General features: G+C 39.7%; 1 long non-coding RNA gene and 1 pseudogene across 1 annotated transcript in view; one reads left to right on the top strand and one right to left on the bottom strand.

Annotated features, from left to right (window-relative positions):
• LOC135228083 (uncharacterized) overlaps window positions 1–24,901 on the top strand; it is a 65,330-nt gene that overhangs the window by 24,092 nt on the left and 16,337 nt on the right. The window lies entirely within an intron of this gene.
• On the bottom strand, window positions 2,394–7,201 carry LOC111751751 (leucine-rich repeat-containing protein 37A-like; annotated as a pseudogene).

The raw sequence follows: 24,901 nt of genomic DNA, 5'->3' as shown, positions 1-24,901 counted from the left end.
ATAAACATAAATCTTTTCCCACTGAAGAACTTTTAAAAACCCAGGATAGTCTTTTGTTCTGTGAGATGAGGGTAAACGTTGCTCTAGGCCCTCCTCGTCTCCGCTTACAAGCCTCTTCAATAAAGCTTTGCTCATGTGGAAAACTACGTGCCTTACCTGCTCATTCTTGACCAGTGAGAGGCAAGAACCTTATTCCGGTAACACTATTTGTAAAACACTGCATGGTTTCAGTCCTCAAAAAGCTTGTAATCTAAGTGGGGGAGAGGATATAAGGAAAACATATAAATGAATACAAACGTAAGGCTAAGCTGAACATAGGAATTAAAGGCAGCACAGGATTTTATAGAAATGTCAAAACAGGAAACAGCCACATGCTGCTTGGGGAAGCAGAGGAGCTGTCTGGGCAGTGGCCAATGACTGTCTCCCCAGATGTCTTGGCAAATTGACCCTGTGCTGGTCCCCAGCCCCCCAGGCTTAGAAATCGGACTCTTTCGCCATCAAAAGAGAACCAGCTTCTTCCTTTTTGGGGCAGTCTCACCTTATCAATATCGCAGGACTGACCAAAAATCAGAATGCCAAATTATGACTTGACAGTGAGAAAGACATCTGTTCCACAGACAGAACTTCTGTGTCTACAGGATTAGGGAACTGTGTCTCCGAGGAGACAGGCCTACGTGCACACTAAAGCACAATCAGAAGACTAGTTGGTGAGAACAGAATAGAACGTAAAGAATCAGCTGAATCCAGGGTTTAATGGAAAGATCTGAGCGAGCTGCATCCATCCATGTCCTCCTCAAGCATAGCCCTGCTAGTGGCCCTAACACTTCGCATATGCTGCCCAGGCTCCATCCCTACTTTTGCGCAATGTTAGGATGGGCACTGCCCACATTGACCTGTTCCTTGCCTTTTCTACAAGGAACTGACCAACCCTCCTGCTGATAGACATATTTTTCTTCAGATAGATCAGGAGGCCACTTGGTCTTTATATATCTCTGCTCTGCTCCATTATGTGTTGATCTTAAATCTTCTCTTTTGGGTGGCCATCTTTTTAAAAATTGCTTACCACAGTTATAAGTTCTCTGGAGAGGGCAAATGTCTCTCTTTGGCTCCCAAGGAATGGCAACAGATCTCGCAAATGAATAGGGCCAGGAGGACTGAAGAGTTCAGGGAAGGCTTTGTGAAGAAAGATGGACTTGAGTTGGCTTTCAACAGATTCATAGGACTTCAACACGAAGAGTGAATTAAGGGAATTTTTGATGGGCAAAGGCACAGATGAAAGTAGGAATGAGTATGGTGTGACTGGGGTATGGTGAGGGGCTGGAACGCAAGGCTGCTCTGACAGTAGAAAAGGTAAATAGGTAAATCAGGGTGAATTGGCAGGGTATGCTTAAGTTGTCAGCTTGTTAAATATGCCAGCAGCAGTCTGTCAGGAAAGTAATAAACCATTATACAATTGAACAAAAAGCAAGCAGAACCAAATTGCTTACTGCAATATTTTAACTGAGCCTATTTAGACAATGCCTGTACGGTCTCTATGATTTGGAATCTACTCGATGGCAAGGGTTTTTTTTTTAGTTTACACACTGGAGAAAAAAGATGCTAAGTCAATCTAAGGAACATACAAGATAACACTTTTATCTTTTTGTTGTGTCCATTCTCCCCAGGTTGATTGGATCACTCCCCAAGAGTACACATGTTACCCGTCTTATCATTTCAACCAACAGGGAAAGAAATCAGGGATAGAATGAAAGTGACTGGTGACTACATCAAATCACTGACACAGTTTTGGGTTGAAGACATTTTGCAATCATGTCAACCCTGGCCTTCTTAAATTTAACTTCTCAAAATAGTCTAATGGCTTGCTATCTTGATTTCAACTACACCCAGATCTCCTGGGAGTAGGGTTCCTTTCAAAATCCCCGGAATATACTTTGCAATAAAAGAACCAAGCACACCCCAGTCCTAGTGACTGAAGAGGGATATCAAGTAGTGATATCAAGGTGGGAAAGTGGCTTTAATTTTCAGTTCGTGGTTTTCAACTCTATTATAAAGACAAAATATATTCTGGAAACTTGAGTTAATTGTTGTCCTTACCTCAGTGAGGCAGAAAATTATAATCAAAATCATCACTACCACAGTCACAGATATTGACAAAATGACTTTGTTGGTATAGCCATATCCTGGAACTTCTTTTGTGAACTAAAAAATAGGAAGAAAAAAACAATTTTTTTTTTTTTTTTTTTTTACAGAACAAAGAGATGAAAAGGATAAAAGCTAACTATTCAGTTTGAAAACCCAATTCTTCCAGGTGAATCTAGCTTATAGGTTCATAAAGAACTACCAAATCTAATAATCTTACTATTAGGCACTCTTCTTGTACAATTTGTGTGTTAAGTCTTCTCCTCTACACTAGGAATAATGGTACCATTCTCTAAATGAACGAAATGGGAGATGATTTTCTTGGCCAAAGTTACCTGGCCAAGATGAGATATGGAGTGGGAGCTTTGGCACTCTAAAGGCATGTCTTGAATTCTGATGGAAAGTCTGAGCCTCACGTTTCTGGAGTTGTCCTCACCTCAGTTGACTCTTGCTCTTTTTGCTCACTCTGGACTTCTGTGCTCTCATTGATATAGTTCTCAGTTTTCCATTGCTCTGTATCCCAGTCTGCCTTGGACACCTTAACTTATTGATGCTCACTGAGAAGCTTCATTAGGAGGCCTGTTCTGGAGATGAGCTTGGCACAGGCCAGTTGTAGCTGGGGCTCTGAGCAGTACATACGCAAAGTCTGGATAACATGCAAAATGAGCCTTCTCACGTTGTTGGGGATGAGGGACTGTAGCTGCTGGTTTAGCTGAGTTTCAAATTGATCACCCAGGGATGAGAGCAATGGGAGAGAGGAGCCATCAGGCTTGGAGGGTAAATTAGGGCCCATGTTATGGTATTCCCATTGTGCTTTGTTTGTTTAACAGGTGTCATTAAGTTGTCTGCAGCCACAGCAGAATCCGCAGTGGAAGGATCCTTATGGGCAATGATTTCGGGGTAGTCTCATCTAGCATAGTAGCATTGTGTACAGGAATGTTTTTTGAAAATGACTCTGAAAAAAAGAAAGAATTCTGGAAAAGGATTTTCTGGAGAACTCAGTTCTCCCGAAGATGAAAAAGCCTCTTGTGGAGGCGAATTTATGAGGCTCCTCACTGCAGAGGAAGGAGGTCTATTTCTAAGCATCAGTCTATGGACCTTTCTCAACCTTCGACTTGTTTTGGCCTTTGGTCTTCTGTAAACCACACAAGAGGGAAATTTTTTCTGGAATGTGATACTGATTTTGAAGCCTCCATATTTTTAACTCTAGCATTTGCATCTTCTAAAACAAAAATGGTGTAGGACAAGTCTTTTGATTGGTTTCTAACCTCAGGTGGGGGGCTTTTGAAGGAGGAGAGGTAGAAGCCCTACCCATGGAGTATTGCTTCAGGAAAGAAGAGACTGGGGCCTTATGTTCCTTGATGGATGAAGGCTCTGTGACGAAGGAGACTCCCCCTAACTTCCTTTGCCTCCTCACCTTGAGAAGTCGTTCCACCTTCTTTGAGACTGGCCTCAGGGGCCTTCTTGCTTTGGGTGTGTTCTCCACAAATGGCTTGGCCCCTTGTTTCCTCTTGATGCTCGGATCTTCCATTTCTTTGAAGTGCTTTTCTTTATGCCCCTTGGCCTCTTGAGGACTTTGTTCACCCTTCGCAGCCTTTTCCCAACACCTGTTCTCTGGATCTTTGGTGGTTTTCCCGGGATTAAGCAGTTTCCAATTTCTTTTGAAAGATTTGGCGTTTAAATTTGGCACCTAAAATATTGGGATACGTAAGCATGGCAGCTTTTTCCTTCTTTTTAGCCTCATCAATTTTTTCTTGAATTTCTGCATCTAACAAATTCTCCAGAAAATAGAGTTTCCTCAATTTACTTCTGTAAGTTTCATTGTTGTTTTCAGGCTTAAGAGGGGGATTCCCTGTGTTGTTTTGCAAATCACTCAGGGCCTTTTCTCTATCTTGTACATTTGAAAAAAAAAGCAGTTTAATGAATGGTAATAACGTCAATTCTATGTCTTCTAGACTTCTCTCCAAGAAATAAGGCAATATGTAATTTAGTGCACTAATAACATCACTTTCATCATTAAAGTCTAGAGGCTCATTCAGGACAGTTGACAAATTGACACTACTTTTGTCTGAGGATGCTTCTTCTGGCTCAATAGTGAGCTCAGTGCTGGTGTTCTTCTTCCGGGCTTGTAATGCCTTCATAAATGTTCCCTCTGCGGCCCCCAGAGATGCTTCTTCACCTGCCAAAACAGAAAGACTATGTTTGATAATGAAAGACTGATGGGACAGCTTTTTGTCAATTCATAGCCATATACCCCAGTCACATAACTTAGAAGTCAACGAAGATTGGAGCACCATTTAGAGAGGAGAAAAATAAACCCAAACTGAAGTTTATGACTAGTAATAACAATGTTCCACTACGAATTTGTCCACTCTGTCCACCCTGGTTCTCTTGAAAAAGTGGCTACCTACTGAGAACATTCCATAGTGTGAAACGTAGTAACTATATTTAGATTATGGAGCTCTGGTGACACAGTGGTTAAGTGCTCAGCTGCTAACCAAAAGGTCAGCGACTCAAACCTACCAGCCTCTCCATGGCAGAAAGATGTGGCAGTCTGCTTCCGAAAAGATTTATAGCCTTGGAAACCCTGTGGGGCGGTTCTGCCCTGTCCTATAGAATCACTACGAGTTGGAATTGACTCGACAGCAACAGGTTATATTTAGGAATATTCTTTTGGTCCCCAAAGGTCAATTGTCCAGACTTAATAAACCCAAGGCTGGAAGACAAAGATTCCCCCACTCAGGTAAATCCATCTGTAATTTCTCCTCATATTCATATGCCACATACTGTCCTGCCTCAGATGCAGAGAGAGAGGGCAAAGCTTCCTCTCTCTACCTTTTCTGTGTTCACATTCTTGTTGCCATCACAGGTGACTACTTTGAAAGACAGACCTCTGAGGGGAACAGGGGCACAGGTGTTAAAGTTGAGCCTCCAAAGCCCACTGCTCATAGCTCCTCATCTGGACACGCCCTTCTCCACCCACCTGCCCAACTCCTTCCCTTAGTCCCTCCTGCCATATAGCCTAGTCCCCATAACAGAAGGCTGTATGCAGAATGTGTCTACTATGTCCACCTGGTTCTTTTTTGAAATTTGGCAGAGATCTGGGGTCTAGTATGTTAAGAAACTTTTCTCCCCTTGGGTCTGCTAAGACACTTTAAAAAATTTATTTTATTTTGTTGTTGTTGAGAATATACACAGCAGAACAAACACCAACTCAACAATTTCTACACGAGCCATTCAGTGACACTGATTACATTCTTCAAGTTGTGCAACCATTCTCATCCTCCTTTTCTGAATTGTTTCTCCCCTACTAACATAAACGCACTGCCTCCTAAATTTCCTATCTAGTCTTCCAAGTTGCTGTTGTCAATTTCATCCCATATAGATAGTTCTTAAAAGAGCACATGCTCATGGCAGATATTCGTTACCAGTTAGGCTAAACTATTGTTTTGTTTAAAGAAGACTTCAGGGTATTTTTTTGGTTTAATGTTTAAAAGTAATCTTGGGGCAATAGTTTCAGGGGTTCAGCCAGCCTCAATGGCTCCAGAAAGTCTGGAATCCACTAGAATTTGAAATTCTGTTCTGCATCTTCCCCCTTTTGATCAGGAGTCTTCTATTGACTCTTTGATCAAAATGTTCAGTAATGGTAGCCAGGCACCATCCAGTTGGTTAAGAGATTTTTAATTCGCCATGCTGCATGCCTAGTTGGAATGTGTAATAAATGGATGGGATAATAGCAATTTCTGGATAAATGTTACATGAAGTCCTACATGCTTAAAGAGAAAAAGCAACTTTTGTCAGATGGCTACTTTCATTTTATTTCATGTCTAATATTTCCAGCTTTACTTGAGGAACCACCCAAAGCTTCTGACTGCATAAAGGTCAAATGTACCATTGTGCAGTTGTGTTTCTTTTCCAGAAGAACTGAAAGTATTTTTGGTGATAGTGAGAGTCAAAGGAGGACTAGGAGATCATGGGAAAGGAGGAGTATGGGCTTGTGGAAAGCTCAGAGCTGGGGGTAGGACACCTGGGCACCAGGGTATAGCACTAACACCTCTAATCTTGTTTTTCCTCATCTGTAAAAGATTAACAGTTTTTCTTCTGCCCACCTCTGGGGAGGAAGGAAATAATAGAAATGTTTCGAAAAGCAAGCAATACTGTTTTTCTATAAGTAGCAAAGTGTCTTTTTTCTTTTCTGTTTTTTTAATGACCTTTTTGCTTTCTTCATGTATAATGTCCTTGATGTTATCCCACAACTTGTCTGGTCTTCGGTAATTAGCGTTCAATGCGTCAAATCTATTCTTGAGATGGTCTCTAAATTCAGGTGGGATATACTCAAGGTTGTACTTTGGCTATTGTGGACTTGTTTTAATTTTCTTCAGCTTCAGCTTGGACTTGCAGATGAGCAATTGATGGTCTATTCCACAGTTGGCCCCTGGTTTTGTTCCAGCTGATGATATTGAGATTCTCCATGGTCTCTTTCCATAGGCATAGTTGATTTGACTCCTGTGTATTCCATCTGGCAAGGTCTACATGTATAGTCCCCATTTACATTGTTGAAAAAAGGTATTTCCAATGAATAAGTTGTTGGTCTTGCAAAATTCTACCATGCGATGTCCAGTGTCGTTTCTGTCACTAAGGCCGTATTTTCCAATTATTAATCCTTCTTCTTTGTTTCCAACTTTTGCATTCCATCACCAGTAATTATCAATGCAATTTGATTGCATGTTTGATCGAGAAGTTAGTAAAAATCTTTATCTTTGGCATTAGTGGTTGGTGCATAAATTTGAGTAATAGTTGTATTAACTGGTCTTCCTTGTAGGCATACGGATATTATCCTATTACTGACAGCATTGTATTTCAGGATAGATCTTGAAAGGTTCTTTTTGACAATGAATGTGTCACTGTTCCTCTTCAATTTGTCATTCCTGGCATAGTAGACCATATGATTGTCTAATTCAGAATGACCAATACCAGTCCACTTCAGGTTACCAATGCCTACGGTATCGATCTTTAAGTGTTCCATCTCATTTTTGACGACTTTCAATTTTCTTTGATTCATGTTTCATACATTCCACATCTGATTATTAATGGGTGTTTGCAGCTGTTTTTTCTAATTTTGAGTCATGCCACATCAGCAAATGAAGATCCAGAAAGCTTTACTCCATCCATATCCTTAAGGTTGACTCTACTTTAAGGAGGCAGCTCTTCCCCAGTCATATTTTGAATGCCTTCCAACCTGAGGAGCTCATCTTTCAGCACCATATCAGACAATGTTTTGCTGTTATTCATAAGGTTTTTCACTGGGCAGTTTTTCCAGAAGTAGATCGCCAGGTCCTTCTTCCCGGTTTATCTTAGTCTGGAAGCTCTACTGAAACCTGTCCACCGTAGGTGATCCTGTTGGTATTTGAAATACTGGTCTCATGGCTTCCATCATCACAGCAACACAAGCCACCACAGTACAACAAACTGACAGCACTTAATTGTGCTCATGCAGAACCTGTACATAAACCAAGAAGCAGTTGTTTGAATAGAACAAAGGCATACCGCATGGTTTAAAATCAGGAAAGGTGTGCATCAGGGTTGTATCTTTTCACTGTACTTATTTAATCTGTATGCTGAGCAAATAATCAGAGAAGCTGAACTATATGAAGAAGAACGCAGCATCAGGATCGGTGGAAGACTTATTAACAACCTGCGATATGCAGATGACACAACCTTGCTTTCTAAAGTGAAGAGGATTTGAAGCACTTACTGATGAAGATCAAAGACCACAGCCTTCAGTATGGATTACACCTCAACATAAGAAAACAAAAATCCTCACAACTGGACCAATAAGTTACATCATGATAAATGGAAAAAAGTTTGAAATTGTCAAGGACTTCATTTTACTTGGATCCACAATCAACACCCATGGAAGCAGCAGTCAAGAAATCAAACGGTGCATTTCATTGGGCAAATCTGCTACAAAAGACCTCTTTAAAGTGTTAAAAAGCAAAAACGTCACCTTGAGAACTAAGGTGCACCTGACTCAAGCCACAGTATTTTCAATCGCCTCGTATGCATGCAAAAGCTGGATGATGAATAAGGAAGACTGAAGAATCAAGATCTTTGAATTATGGTGTCGGTGAAGAATATTGAATATACCACAGACTGCCAGAAGAACGAACAAATCCGTCTTGGAAGAAGTATAGCCAGAATGATCCCTAGAAGGGAGGATTGTGAGACTTCATTTCATATACTTTGGGTATGTTACCAGCAGGGACCAGTCCCTGAGAAAGGACATCATACTCCGTAAAGTAGAAGGTCAGGGAAAAAGAGGCAGACCCTCAATGAGATGGACTGACACAATGAATGCAACAATGGGCTCAAACACTGCAATGATTATGGGGATGGTGTAGGACTGGGCAATGTTTCGTTCTGTTGTACACAGAGTTGCTATGAGTCAGAATCGACTCAACAGCACCTAACAATAACAGCAAAGTGGTATTGTTCATTATTTGTTCCAGATCACTGTTAGAGGCCCATTTCAGGCTCTCTGGATGTGAAGGTAATCACGTTTTAGAAATCATGAAGTTAGTGCCAATAAACTAATATACAGGAAAAAAAAAAAAAAAAAACACTTAAAAGCACCTGCTTTTTTGTTTTGGGAATAGAAAAGCTTGAGATTCAGAGCAAGTTTAGAGTTGAAGAGTTTAAGAATGGAAGCGCCCTCTCATCCATTAGGAGATCCGGGTCGCAGCTTCTGGTTCTAGAACCAGAAACTCTGAGGCTTCAAATACAACTTTTATAAAGCCTTATTGCTAGTACTCTTTCATGACATTGCAAACACAAAAAGAAAACAAACAAAAATGGATCTATACCTGTCCTAAGGCAGGGGGTACTTGAGACATAAGACATATGAAATCAGTTTACAATACACTACATGAATAAGTTATTGTTCTGGGGTAACGCCCAAGCACAGAGCAGGGTACAGAGTATGCGGCCCACTAAGGTAATTCCCTTCCCCTTTGCATTCCTTTCTCTTGTTCCTTTACGCATGTGGATCAGTAAGATTATTAACTGCCTCACTAAACGCTGAGAATCTAACTTTCAGCAACGGAGTAGTTCTTACAACCAGTTACATTGGAACTCTGAATGAATGAAGGAATAAAAATAAAGCATTTACATTGCTAGTCTAAAATTTATCATGAAGCATTTCGGACTCACTGCAACGTGTGGTGTTTATCAGACATTTACTGTCACAATGCAGCTTGACTGTCTTGCTGACAACTTCAACGGTACTTTTAAACTGGCACAGGCAGCATGCCATATGACTAGGTAAGATCCTGTAAATGGAAATAAGGAGAATTAAACTAATGTTAGTGGGGTTACTTAAGTAGGTAGAAGCAGGCCAAGGCCAGAAGGCTGTGTAAGGAGTTCTTTTTTTTTTTTTTTTTCAATCTTGATAAAAATCTATATAGCAGAACATACACCCATTCAACAATTTCTACATGTACAATTCAATAACATTGGTTACATTCTTCAAGGGCATCACCGTTTGCACTATCCCTACCCATGTTGTTTCACCACCATTGACTTAGATTCGCTACCCCCTATACTTCTTATCTATGCTTTATAGTTACTGTTGTCAATTTGATCACATATAGATAATTCTTTAAAAGAGTACAATACTCATGGTGAACATTCTTTACTGATGCAGCTAAAGTGTTGTTTAGTTTAAAGATAACTGCAGGGAATAATTTTGGTTCATGGTTTGAAGATTTTCTGAGAGTGATGGACTCTGGGGTTCTTCCAGTCTCAACAGGTCAGGTTTGCATTCTGTAAGAATTTGAAATTCTGTTCCAAATTTTTTCCCCTTTTGATCATGATTCACCTACAGATTCCTTGATCAAAATGTTCAGTAATGGTAGCCAGTTACCATCCAGCTCTTCTGGCCCCATGGCAAGGGGAGCAGTAGTACGTGGAAGCAGTTAGACCTGCTGTCCAGTTCCATGAAGGAGTTCTTGGGGCATATGGCTTGGCCACTTGGATGGGGATCAGTTGGTCAACTGCTGCTCTTGAAAATGGTAAATAAACAGAAGGGAGGATAGAGGTGCCCAACAGAAGAGTAAGGATGGCAGTGGGTATGCTATAGGGATTATAGAATAAAGGGGATAGGGATTAGAACTGGGTGACCCTGATCTGTAGTTTAATTCAGAAGTATCTCCTCCCAACCTAAACTACTAAGGAATTCCAATAATGAACTCAAGGATGGCAGTTGCTCTAATCTCTTTATGGCCTTGGTGGCACATAGCTACAGAGAATGATAGCACTTTTCATCATCTACTGATGGTCATGAAAAGAGAAGACTGGACCCTCCCTTCCTTGTATCAACTAAGTGAGAAAGCTGGTTTGCGGATGGGAACTTTGAATATCTGGAGAGGATGCTACCTCGCTGACAAGCGAGGGATCACTGTGGCAGATGCTGCAGGAGGTTGAGGAAGACGGGGCCAGAGCAGTGACGGTAGGATCTGATGTGGTAAGAAAAGTCAAGGAGGTGACCTGACAAAAGTGGCTGGAGCAGATTGCTAAGTGCAGGGCCTCTTTCCTTACTCATCTCACTTAATCCCCTCAACTAGCTTTAGCATAACAGCTGAATTTCTATTTAGCCTGCTATATTGGCAGGGAGATGGCACAATTTAAGCTTCAGTAAACTGTGTAATAAGATGTCATAGCAAGGCCCTACAAAAATATTTTTAATGCAAAAAAATAATAAACAAATAAACTCGACCCTTACCTCACACCATATATGAAAATTAACTGAAAATGGATCATAGACCTAATTGGAAGAGCTACACAACTATACAACTTCTGGAAAAAAAAAAAAAAAACAGGAGAAAATCTTTGTGACTTTGGGTTTTACAAACATTTCTTAGATAAGACACAAAAGAAGCACAAGCCATATACCAAAAAAAAAAAAAAATGCTAAATTAGACTTGATCAAAATTAAAAACTTCTGCTCTTCAAAAGACACTTTCAAGAGAATGAAAAGACACCCACAGGCTGGGAGAAAATATTGACAAACACATATTTGAGAGAAGGGATATATGATCCAGAAAATATAAAGCACTTTTACAACTCAATAGTAAGAAGAAAAATATCCAATACAAAATTCCAACAGATTTGAACACTTCATTAAAGAAGATACAAACGGCAAATAAGCACATAAATAGACACTCAACATCATCAACTATTAGAGAAATGCAAATTCAAACCACAATGAGATACTGTTACACAACTACTAGTGTATAGGTATTAATAGATAGAATTGATATATTTGTACTGAGCTGCCTTTACTTTTTTTTTTTAATCGTTATTTGTAAATAACTTTTTTTTTGCAATAGCAACTCTCATACAGTGCTGGTGGGATGCAAAATGGTCAGCCAATTTGGAAAACAGTTTAGCAGTTTTGTATAAAGCTGAATAGGCACTTAGCATGTGATATAGCTGTCTCTCTCTCCTAGGTATTTACCTCAAAGAAAGGAAAAACCTGTTTACACAAAGAACTGCGAGTGTTTTCAGCAGCTTTATTCACAATAGCCAAAGGTGGAAACAAGCCAACTGTCCATCAGCTGATGAACGGATAAACAAACTGTGGTACATCCACACAACTGGAATACTACTCAGCAAAACAAAGGGATGACCGACTGACAGAGGCAACAACACAGACAAATCTCAGAAGGATTATGCTAAGCGAAAGAAGCCAAACATTAAAGATTCCATACTATATGATTTCATTTATAAGACATTTTGCAAAAGGCAAAACTACAGTGATAGGAACGAGATAGGTGGTTGCCAGGAGCAGGTGGTGGGAGGAAGGGATTGATGGCAAAGGGGCACAAGGGGCCTTTTTGGGGTGACAGAAATATCCTAATCTTGATTGTGGTGGTGGTTACACTGTATACATTTGTCAAAACTCATTGAAGTCTACACTTTAAAAGGGCGAATTTGATTACATGTAACTAGACCTCAATAAACTGACTTTAAAATAATAAAACAAACCTAAAAAAAACTTAAGTGAAAATAAATCTAAGAAAAAAAAATGACTTACAGTTTTTCCAACTGGATGTCATTATGAGGATGTTCTCAACTGTTGTGACACTTGTGTTGTTCCCATGTCTCTGAAGGAGAAAGCCCAAACGTTCATGATACGAACCCAAATACAAAAATTCTGTACTTAAAAAAGATACTGAAGGGCAGGTAATTACTTCAGTTTTGACTTCTCTGTAAAACAAGCCAACTCAAGTTTATTTTCCATGGAAGATAGTTCCAGAAAGCTCTTATGGAAGAGATATAAGTTTATTTGCATCATCAAATGAATGATGTCGTCACAGAACAGTAGTTAACCTGTAGTCTTTTACCATTATCCCACTTCTCATTCTCATATTGTATTCACCTCTTCTGATTCCTTGTTCTTTTTATAATGTACACCTTAATCTCTTTGCTTTTATGAATAAATGATATTGCTACATTTATCTGCATATACCATATCCATATGTGTTCTTTAACACTGCTCTCTTCCCCTGTTGCTCTCTTGCCCAGTATACATCCTTTCTTATTCGTTTTTTGCTAATAATTTTTTTCAATAACCAAATTAAAATTATGACTTTTTAGCCTAAGTGCAAAATACGTAATCTTTGATGAAAGTAAAAATGAAGAATCGAAATCATCTCATAACCCATGAGATTGTTGCAATACTTACAAATATTTTAATGCTGGCAATTTAAAAAGATATGAATCTTCGATGGTTGTCAGAGGATTATGATTGGGAACTCTGGAAAAATGCAATGGAATTAAAATGATCTGCGCTTTCAATAACTCCCATGAAAGTTTATACTCTTTGTGGGGGGCGGGGCTATGGAACTTGTGGGTTAAAAAAAAAAAATCATTTTCTGCCTTAACCTATAAATCACCCCTAGAATCCATAAAACACTTTTCCTTTGGGAATTAGAAGATAAGTGGAGAAAGGAAAGAGAGGGAGAGCAAGAAAAGAAAGGTGGATAACAAAGAAAAAATACACCAAAGAACTTCAGGTAGAAACCTGCAAGAAAAGAAAGGTGGATAACAAAGAAAAAATACATCAAAGAACTTCAGGTAGAAAACCCTGGAAGTGACTACACCGATAGGAAGCCTTTTTGCTCCATAGGAAATACTATTTCTAGTGTCCTCCATAATTTAAGGTGCTTTCGTTTCAGTCTCTAGAACTTCAAAAAATTCCATGGCTTAATTCACCCAATTTAAAAAAAAAGGACCAATTCTTGGAACCAAAGGAGAAGGCAGTAAATCTAAGAAGAGGAACTTGTGGAAGTCATAGTTCTGTCACACACTCCAGGTGCATTCTTGTATCATAGCCTTGTTACATTGATGTCATCACCTTTACTCGTCAGTCTCCTGGCCTGCTAGCTTCTTGAGGGCAGGGACCACAGCCTGCCATCAGTGTCATCCCTGCACCTGGCATAGTGCCTGATGTTTACTAGGTAGTTAGTAAATATTGTTGAATAAATAAACGTTTTGCTTACATATCAATAGAATGAATAGATTTATTTTTACACAAATTTTTATTCCAAAATGCTAGAATAGAATTTTTTCTCAATTCTTAAAAAAAAAAAAGGAAACTGCCTTTAGGTCAACTCCATTCAAGAATGATTAGGGTACTTTTGCAGAACATTATAGAAATAATAATTATTACATGTACTACCAATTGAACTTCCAGGTACTATGATCAGCATTTCACATTCGATCCTCACAATAACCTTATATGGTAGACATTATCATTACCCCATTTTACAGATGAGGAAACTGAGGCACAGAGAGATTATATAACTTCTCCTAGGTCACCAAGCTAGTAAGAAGCAGATCTAGGATTTGAACTCAGTCCTGTCTGACTCCAAAACCTGTGTTTAACGTGTATAAAGAAAATGGGGTTTAAGATAGCGGTTACTTTTAACCTTAATTTTGAGAGCATTAAATATAGATATATACCTTTTCAAACTTCATCTACTCATCTGGGAGAGCCTCGCGAGAATTACACTTTCTCTTTTTATTTCTCTTCCCTAATTGTCTCTCATGACTAAATATTTAATTAGTCTATGTTCATGTATGTCAGAGTAGAACTGTGCTCCATAGGGTGTTGTTCAATAGCTGATTTTTCAGAAATAGATCAGCAGGCCTTTCTTCCGAAGTACCTCTGGGTGGACTTGAACCTCCAACCTTTTGGTTTGTAGCAAAGTGCATTAACCATTTGCACCATCCAGGGGATAAGGGGCTAGTATCCACAATATGGAGCCCTGGTGGCACAGTGGTTAGGAGCTCAGCTGCTAACCAAAAGGTCAGCAGTTTGAATCCACCAGCTGCTCCTTGGAAACCCTATGGGGCAGTACTACTCTGTCGTATACGGTCACTATGAGTTGGAATTGACTTGAAGGCAATTGGTTTGGTTTGTTTGTTTTTTATATCTGTAACATATAAAGAGCTCTTACAACTCAACAGTAAAAAGACAACACAATTGAAATATGGGAAAACATTTGAATAGACATTTCTCCAAAGACATATATAAATGGCCAATAAGCAGATGAAAAGATGCTCAATATCATTTAGCCATCAAAGAAATGCAGATCAAAACCACAATGAGATACCACTTCACATTTCCTAGGATGGCTTTAAAGATAGATAATAACAACAAAAAATGAAATAAATTATTTTTAAAAAAGACAATAGCAAGGGTCGGCAAAGATGTAGAGAAATTGGAACCCTCACATGTTGCCAGTAAGAATGTAAAATAGTGCAATCACTGTGGAAAAGTTGGCAGTTCCTCAAAAAGGTAAACACAGAGTTACTGTATGACTCAGCAATTCCATTCCTTGGTATGTGCCCAAGAGAATTAAAAGCTTTAATTGACACAGAATCTTATACACAAATGTTCATAGCAGCATTATTCACAATAGCCAAAATATGGAAACAATCCAAATGACTATTAACTGATGAATGGAATAACAAAAGGTGGCATATCCATACGATACAATATTATTTGGCCATAAAAAGGAAAGATGTGCTGATACATGGAGCCCTAGTGGCACAGTGGTTAAGAGCTCGGGTGCCAACCAAAAGGCTGGCAGTTTGAATCCACCAGCCACTCCTTGGAAACCCTAGAGGGCAGTTCTACTTTGTCATATTATACTAAGTGAAAGAAGCTGGACATAAAATGCCACATATTTTATGATTCCTTTTATCCAAAATGTCCACAATAGGCAAATCTACAGAGACAGAAGGTAGATCAGTAGTTGCCGGAGGTTGGAGGGAGGATATGGGATTTATTTTTGGGGTGATGAAATATTCCAGAATTAGATAGTAGTGATGGCTACACAATTTTGTGAATATACCCCTGAATTGTACACTTTAAAATGGTGAATTTTATGGTAGACAAATTAAATATCCTTGAAAAAAAGCACCATGTCGCAATATACAGAGTATCAGTTGCCAGAGATCAGATATGTTGGTAGATGGAGAAAAGGGGAATGAAGACTCTTCCTCACCCAGAGTCAGAACGTGGTGTACGTGGTGTGTCTGGGAGCCACGCAGCATGTTCTTGCCGTGAGATCTCCCCAATTCTTTCTAGTCTAGTGCATTCTTCCAGATTTATTTTAATACTATTAATGAGTTCGATTTAAAACAGTAGTTACTATTCAGTAAGACGTTATAAAGGGAAAGAGTGTGAGTGTCACTTATCTGGTTGAGCATGGTTCCCCAAACAAGGGGTCCTTTTCCTTTTTAAAACCTTCAAGTTCACTGATGGGCTCTGTGCAAGTAAGCCCACCCACCTCTGCATCTCTCCCTGCCTACTTTTCCCCCAGCCATTAAGAATGACAATTAGGCAATATATATATTAAAAACCCACTGTTGTGGAGTAGGTTCTTACTCATAGCAGCCCTATAGGACAGAGTAGAAATGCTCCATGGGGTTGCCAAGGCTGATCTTCTGCTTCTTTACAGAAGCAGACTGCCGCATCTTTCTCCCAAGGAGCAGCTGGTGGGTTTGAACCGCCGACCTTTCGGTTAGCAGCTGAGTTCTCAACCACTGCATCACCAGGGCTCCTAAAGCAATATATAGCCAACACAATGTAGCAAAGTTTTGTGTTCCTCCTCCCAAATTATCTCAGTTCTCCAAACCTCTGCTCTTTCTTTCCTTTTTTTTTTTTGAACATTTTATTGTTGTTGTTTAGGTGAGAGTTTACAGAGTAAATTAGTTTCTCGTTCAACAGTTTGTTTCATGACATTGATTGCAAACCCCTGAATTTGTCAGCATTCTCTCCCTTTTTTCCTGGGTTCTCCATGTCCATTCGCCCAGCTTTCCTGCCCCTACCATCCTTCTGAACTTTGCTTTTGAGCAAATGCTGCCCTTTAGGTCTCATGTAGTTGATTGTTCTGAGGTGTACACTCCTTACTGGCATTATTATTTATTTTATAGGCCTGTCTACTGTATGGCTATAATGCAATCTCTGGGACTGATTTCAGTTCCAAGTTTGAAGGGTGTCTAAGGGCCAAATTCTCGGGGGATCCACCAGTCTTTATCAGACCAGTAAGTCTGGTCTTATTTATGAGTTTGAATTTTGTTCTACATTTCTCTCCCACTCTGTCCATAACCTACTATTGTGGTCCCACTCAGCCTCTGATCTTTCTTAACAGATCATGACCTCACAGCCATCAACTTAGTGTTTCCCCTTAACTAAACAGCCCTTCTCCAACCGACATTAGTATCCTCAAATTTGTCCCTAATGAAATCAAAATATGGGGACACTGTATTATCCTATTTCCTCCTCCTGTCTTTAGAGCATTCTTTTCTTCACCAAGCTTGTGCTTGGTTGAGAGAAATGACTTAACAGCTCAAGTTTGGGGGACTCTGCAACTCTTTTGGACAAACTAAATGATGCTAATGGCTTTACAGAATTACAGTGGACAATGCAGTAGAGATCATTTCCATTCCTGGTTCAATCCCTTCACTTTACAGATGAACTAAGGTGCAGTGGGGTTACAGAATAGGTTTAGGGTCCCACAGCTAGCTAATGAGTTTAGAGACCAGAACTCCTGACTCCTAATCTATTGCCTCTTTGACATTCATGGGCTTATCTTTATGGGAGAAAAACGTGGCAATACTTTTTATTAGTTCAGAGTCTGTCCCGAACTCAAAGTTTAAGAAGTATTGTTCTGAATTATTTTTTAAAGGCTATCTTATTAGAAGAATAAAATACTAATATATTTTTTAGAAGATTACACTTTCAATAAAATTTACTTTTAATATTTAATAATTATTTATAAAAATTATAAATATATGTGCCTGAAAGGATTTTTTTTTAATTTTTATTGTACTTTAGATGAAGGGTTACAGAACAAACTAGCTTCTCATTAAACAATTAGTACACATATTGTTTTGTGACATTGGCTACCAACCCCATGTCACATCAACACTCTCCCTTCTCAACCCTGGGCTCTCTATTACCGGCTTTCCCGTCTTCTCCTGCCTTCCTTGCCCCCAGGCTGGTGTGCCCATTTAGTTTCATTTTGCTTTATGGCCTGTCTAATCTTTGGCTGAAGGGTGAACCTCAGGACTGACTTCATTACTGAGCTAAAAGGGTGTCCGGGGGCCATACTCTTGGGATTTCTTCAGTCTCTATTAGACCAATAAGTCTGTTTTTTTTTTTTTCTTATTTTGTGAGTTAGAATTTTGTTCCACATTCTTCTCCAGCCCTGTCTGGAACCCTCTATTGTGATCCCTGTCAGAACAGTTGGTGGTGCTGGCCAGGCACCATATAGTTGTGCTGGACTCCGTCTGGAAAAGGCTGTAGTACTTGTGGTCCATTAGTCATTTGGCCTAATCGTTCCCTTGTGTCTTTGGTAGAAAACACAAATATTCTGCATATGCCTTTTGCTATAGAATAACGGGACAGATGAAAAGTGGCTCACAACATAAGGGAACATTTCTTACCTCTTATATTTTTTTCTTCCAATTCTCCTACACAGGTCCAGACAGATGGGCTGTGTTTTCTATTAACTGAAGAGACAGAGAAGAATTGAGGACTGAAGCATGTCATCACTGTCCTGAGTGTACTGAAATCCTAACAGCTTTAGCTGAAAAAATGTCCAAAGCAGGCAGTGAAAATAAGTTTAAAATAGGACAAACTCCCAAACTATCTATTCTAGAATTTCAAGGCAGCCAGGGGAAAACTGGTTCCTTGGAGGAAGGTAATCAAAGAAATAAGCAGAGTGACCTAGACTCTGTTCCGATATGTCTGAAAGTACTTGGGGATGGAGTGACCCCTTTCCCTTCCTCATCTACATAGATCCATGAGCCATGAGAACATGACTGCCCACATGAAGCTCCTCTGACTACATCACAGAAACTTTCTCAGGGGCAAAGCCTAAAGGATCTGAAATGGTTAGCCTATCTTTGAATCGAAGTTCAGAGAGTAGCCTGGAAGAAGACTCTCTGACTGGGTATACAAAGAAGCAGAGAGGGACAGTGAAGAAGCAAGGGCCCTGGAATCAGGCAGAGCTGGCTTTGAATTCTGACTCTGCCACCTTCTGGCGAAGTGACTTGAGTAATTCACTTCTCTGAGCCTTATGTAGCACCATTTATCACACAAGGTAGTTTGAAGATTAAATGAAAGCACATGTGTAAAGCACCTAGCATGGGGTGGGCACAGAGTAGGTGCTCAGAGGTAACGATGTCATATCTGCACTGGCCAGTGAGCAGAAATCCTAGGACTACCCCAGGATGGCACAGCGAGGGGCTCCATGGGGTTTCATAGGAAAATGAAGTTCTCTACTCTAACAGTCCTTTCCAAATTAGAAACCAACTTCAAGACACAATGCACAGGAAGTCAAACTGCAATCATACACTCACATTACAAGGAATGCAGAGCTGCATAGAGAATTACTGTGACCCTCTTAAGTGGTTCTGCCACTTATTAACAGTGTGTACCCAGGCAAGCTACCCAGCATCTCTGAGTTTCAATTTCCTCATCTGCAAAATGGGGATAATAATATCTATATTACAAGAGTTACTGAGAAAATGAAAATGAGATATATCATGAGCTAACACGTATTGAGCACTTACTACGTGCCAAGCACCATGGTAAGAGCGTTATGCATGCTATCTTACTTGGTATAATAAGTAAAACTACTTAGTATAGTGCATGGAACATAATAACAAATACCTAACAAATACAGATTTTAAAGAAATGTCATGGGGCAGAGGAAGAATTACTAAGGTTCAGTGAGAAAAGAAGATAGCTTGGGTGGGAAGAATAAGATGAAGTTGGGAGAAGACAATAATTGCTGGATATGATGGTCTCAACACTTTTCAACCATTACAAATTAAACAGCTACCCTAAATTGCTCCAAAGAACAGACACAAGTTGTTTCTTTTCATATTTAATGTTCATGCCTTTCTAAGAAGAAGCTGCCAGGATTGCAGTACATACCGAAAAGTGATGACAACATCCTGAAGTGTGTTATCTTTTGTGTGTCTACCTCCATCTAAAGGGAACCGAAGCTAGTTGACTGGGGGAGAGGTAGGGCATCTCTGTGATGAAACTCAATTGGCCTTCAAAGGGTGGCCTCACCTACCTCATTGATATTGTCAATAGTGGGGCAAATAATTCAAAAGGGATAAGGCTTGGATTTTCATCTTATTCTCTCTTGGTGCTTAAGTTCTTGGCACAACCTTGATGTGCCACAGACAAGCTAGCATGTGAACGTGCTCTATCTGAATAAGGTATAGCCTCTCTATGTTGTAGAGTCCGTCCGTTAATAAAAATCATGGAGCTTGTATGGTTAGAACCAATAAACTTGACTAAAAGAATTTTTTAAATTAGCTACCAGTCTGGGCCTGTGAAGGTGAATAAAGGAAACGCACTTTAAAGTCGGAAATAAAAGGCATACTTAACATTTAGGATTGTCAACCCCTGCTTGTTTTCCACAATATATGTCATTCCTGATTTCATCTGAAAGAGATATGATTACTACTACTATTCAAAGAGCGCTGCTTAACTAATAAGGTCTTGGCACATCTTTGAGGTGTATTTCAGATTCAAAAAAGACTGACTCTTTACACTTCTAACGTGTTCAGCTGGTGTTTGTAACAACATAGAGGCTTCATTCAGGAGATCTGCTGCTGCTGCTGTTGCTACTGCCACTGTCGAGTGAGTTGATTTCCAGCTCACAGTGACCCTACAGGACAGAGTAGAACTGCCCCATAGATTTCCCAAGGCTGTCATCTTTACAGAAGCAGACTGTCACATCTTTCTCCTGCAGAGCGCTGGTGGGTTTGAACTGCTGTCCTTTCCGTTAGCAGCCAAGCGTTTAACCCCCGAGCCACGAGGACTCCTGTTCAGGAGATTTACTGGGTTATGATTAGCTGGAACCTAGGTTTTGTTGGGCCTGAAGCTTAGCTAACTTGGGAAATTCTCTCTAATAAAAAAAGTGCAAAATTATAAGTACAAAAATTGCTAGGGCCCCTCCCAGGACCTTGGAAGGGAGCTGTGCAAGTAAGGGGCCTTGAGGCTTAAGCTTTCTTCAATTCATGATAGATCCATCTCAGCTGGGACCTTTATAAAAAATTTTTTTAATGCAGGAAAAATACTGTTTCAACTTGTAAATGCTACAGTGCTGTGCCATACAGGTCATAAAATTACTGAGCTTTTCAGAGATGGCATCTTTTCTTGGCAATCTGCCTTTGGAAAGAGATGCAATAAAGCTTATATTTCACATGTGGCAAATTACCTATTAGAAAAATTTGACCAAAAACAAAGCAGCAGCCCGGCTTCCAACCCACATTGTGGCAATTGTGCCAATCTTTTCAACGTACCTGTGAGTTAGTTTTAGGAGTATACCCGTTGCTGTCGGGTTGATTTCAACTCCTAGCGACACTATAGGACAGAGCAGAACTGCCCTGTGGGGTTTCCAAGGCTGTAGTCTTCCTGGAAGCAGGCTGCTACGTCTTTCTCCCTTGGAGTGGCTGGTGGGTTCGAAACTGCCAACCTTTTTGTTAGTAGCTGAGCACTAAACCACTGTGCTGCCCGGGCTCCTTTTTAGGGGTAAACCTCAATTCAGATCACATGTTTATCCATTTATTTCCAATACTAAACAAAACCCAGTGCCATCGAGTCGATTCCAATACTAAAAAAAAACTAGCTAGCTCTAATTCCTTCATTACTGTTTAGCAAATGCCCTTCTCTGTTGTTTAAGATGAACACAGAAATCTGAGATAAAAAAGTCGGTCTCTCCTCCACCCACTTTTTCTATGAATTTTTTCTAATCCCCTACCCTTCCTCTGGAGCCCTGTGTTGGCACAGTGGTTAAGCACTTGGCTGCTAAACCGAAAGATGGGCGGTGTGAGCCCACCAGCCACTCGACTGGAGGAAGGTGTGGCAGTCTGCTTCTGTAAAGATTACAGCCCTGGAGAATCTATGGGCGGTTCTACTCTATCAATACGTGCTATGAGTCGGAATCGATTTGACAGCAATCAGTTCAGTTTTGGGGGGTTCCCTTTCCCCTCCTTTGTCATCCCCCTACCTTGTTACCCCGCTGCAGGGATCCTAGTGTGGCTCTTCTATGTTTTCTCATCAACCTCCACTTCCTTCTTCCATTCTGACAGTCTATTGGGACAAAGTCGTGTCCTATTCCTCTTTGTACACCCAGCACTTAGTACAGTGCCTGACACACAGTGGCCAGTGAACGTTTTTCATTGATTTCATTAATTAAAGTGTGATACCCACTTTTCCCACCATGTTGCCTACATAATTATAGTGAAAACTGAATTCTTACCAGGGACATTACGACCTTGTTATTGAAGCTACCAAAGTTTCCTGGTGTGGGACCTAATGACCCTGCTCTCTGGTCTTTTATCATAGGCTTTTTTTTTTTTTTTTCTTCATAAGAGTCTCTGGTGCCAACAAAAGAAAAAGGGACCCTGAAGTTTTCTTTCCCTAAGTTCAGCATCAGCAAATTAATGGTGGAGGGAGGTGGCTACAGATTGGCACCTGCAGGATTTGTTAATCTGGCTCCAGATACACCTGAAACGAACTGTGTGAAATGGATTTCTGACCCATGAGACAGTCTTTCCCAAAGTCAGGTTTAGAGGGGAAGCTCCACCTTTCCTCCACAATTCCCTTTAGGCCAGTGAACATACCCACTACGATTTGCTTGTGTCAAAGAGAAATCACAGAATTTTCTAGCTGAAAGAGAATAAAACCCACACTTCCTCTCTGAAGAGTAGTCAGGAAAGAAGGCATTTGGAATTAGGCTAGAGCAATGTATTTTCGTTATTAACATTTTCCACACTATAGCTTAACAAACACCGTTTTTCTTCATGCCTCAAACGTTCCCCCTATGCATAGATAATTCCTAACTTTTTGAAAAGGATATATACTTTTTGAAAAATAACATTCTGGGTGGCTAGGGAGAGAAGTGCACTCTGGTATGTTTCCGGGAATTCCTTTTACTTTACAATCTGAAAGAAGCTGATGGCTGAGAAAGCACCTTTGCTCTCTGGAGGACTCTGTGCTAAGCCTTGTGCTTCGTGGCTATACATTGCATACATTTAAGCAGTGAGTAACTTTACATGTGAGCTGGATCAAAGTTAAATTCAAAAGTAGAATTCCTAGGGCCATCCACACATCCGAGCAGCAACCCTGGGATTTCCATGGCAATGCTAATTTGTGTGTAACTTGCTTGGTGATTTTTAATGCCCATGCCAAAGGTCAGTACCAGGGAAAGCAGAATGTGCCACATATGAGTTAGACAAGTCTCTTGGCCTCTTTGTACCTTAGTTTCCTCATTTGAAAAAATTGATCTTAAGACATGTATGTTTCAGAATTTGTACTGGGCTCATACACCCAGCCGAATGATACTGTATAGTGTTTTCACACATAATCTCTTCACATGGGTCCATCTTATATCTCACTTACAACTTGTGTAAAAACTGCATTCCATGCCAGGCCTGAAACATTCCAAAGCCAAGTTCTGTGATTAAAGTGCAACCAAGGTTTCTACAAACAGACACAAGCAAGAGAAATAAATAAATAAAATAAAGATATTCTTTCAGAACACCCTTCCTTTGGCAGTGATTCTAATTTATACATGATGAAAAATAACTTCAGTACTCCCTCCAGACAGTAAGGAAATCTCGTTATGGAAGATATTTGTTTATGATTTATACTTTCATATTTACACATCTTAGGTACAAAACAGTAAATAATAAATACCTAGATTAAGTGATCTTTACTTCTCTAAAACAGGGTTTCTCAACCTTAGCACTATCTACATTTTGGGCTAGGTAAATTTTTTTTGCAATGATTATGAAGATAGCATGGGGCCAGGCAACACTTTGTTCTGTTGTACGTGGGGTCGCCATGAATCATGGCCATCTCAACGGGAATTCACAAATAACAACAACAAACTTTTTGTTGTGAGGGCTGTTCTGTGCATTGTAGGATGTTTAGCAGCATTCCTGGCATGTTCCCACTAGGATGCCAGTAGCACACTCACAGTTTTGATAACCAAAAATGGCTCTAGACATTGCCAAATGTCCCCTGGGTGCAAAACTGCCCCAGTTGGGAATCACTGCTCTAGAATGATTCACTCTTATCTGTGTAATAATTCTCATGCTAATCTTTGCCAGAGCGGAAAAGGATTTGCTACATAACTTTAGTAGCTTTCCACTAAAAAAGTTTAAGATTTCAAAAAGAACAGCAAAAAGATTTACAATTAGGTTTCATAAAGATTCTAAATAGAATTAAGTCCTATTTGTAACTTACATAAACTGTAAAAAAGGTCGTGGTTCAGATGTTCATGTTTCAACAGACTGTATTTTATTGCAGGATAAATCTCTAGGAAAAGTAAAAGAAAGATATTGCCTCAATTAGCTATTCGATATTAAATCAGTAGGAATAAATGGCAGAGTTCAGAATAATATTGAATAAGCTTTTATCTAAACTCTAAACCTTAGTAATTGTTATCTAAATCTTCCAAGGCCCCTAACCCTGCCCTCACCTCTCCTAAGAGTTTCACTTTCATAAATAAAACATACAACCACGGATCTTGATAGATTTTGGAGGTACTCTTTCCTGAGAGTAGGACAGTTGATTAGATGACCTATTGTCATCACATTAAAATCTAGATTCAATGTGCTTAAAGTTTTTATCCCTTGGTATAATTATAAAAGGAATATTCTCACATTTACACCTTCCTGGCTTCATTCTCTTTTTCTAGGCAGCTCAATATCAGAAGAAATAACATAATTTGACATGATTTGAAAAGGAGTTACTCCTCTAATAAATACATAACTTTGAATAATTTAGAATAATACTTTTATCATATTAACAGAAATCTGTGTTTGGTTTTCTACTGCCTTCATGTTCCATGGGAGCCCTGGTGGCGCAGTGGTTAAGAGCTGCAGCAAGGTATAGTTGCTAACCAAGAGGTCAGTTTGAATCCACCAGCCGCTCCTTGGACACCCGATGGGGGCAGATCGACTCTGTCTTATAGGGGTGTTGTGAGTCAGGATCAACTCAATGGCAACAGGTTTTTTTTTTTTTTTTTTTAATGTTCCATGAATGCAATTGCTGCAGTTGTACGGTGGTGACACATGAAAAAAACAACATACAAGTGGATTTTCATTTGAAAACTCCCGTTCTTGACTATAGTTAACCTTCTTATTTCCATTT

This window comes from Loxodonta africana, chromosome 18 (genome assembly GCF_030014295.1).
Source record: "Loxodonta africana isolate mLoxAfr1 chromosome 18, mLoxAfr1.hap2, whole genome shotgun sequence".
NCBI classification, from domain to species: domain Eukaryota; kingdom Metazoa; phylum Chordata; class Mammalia; order Proboscidea; family Elephantidae; genus Loxodonta; species Loxodonta africana.
The sequence above is the reverse complement of the archived record's forward strand: the minus strand, read 5'-3'. Positions and strand labels throughout refer to the sequence as shown.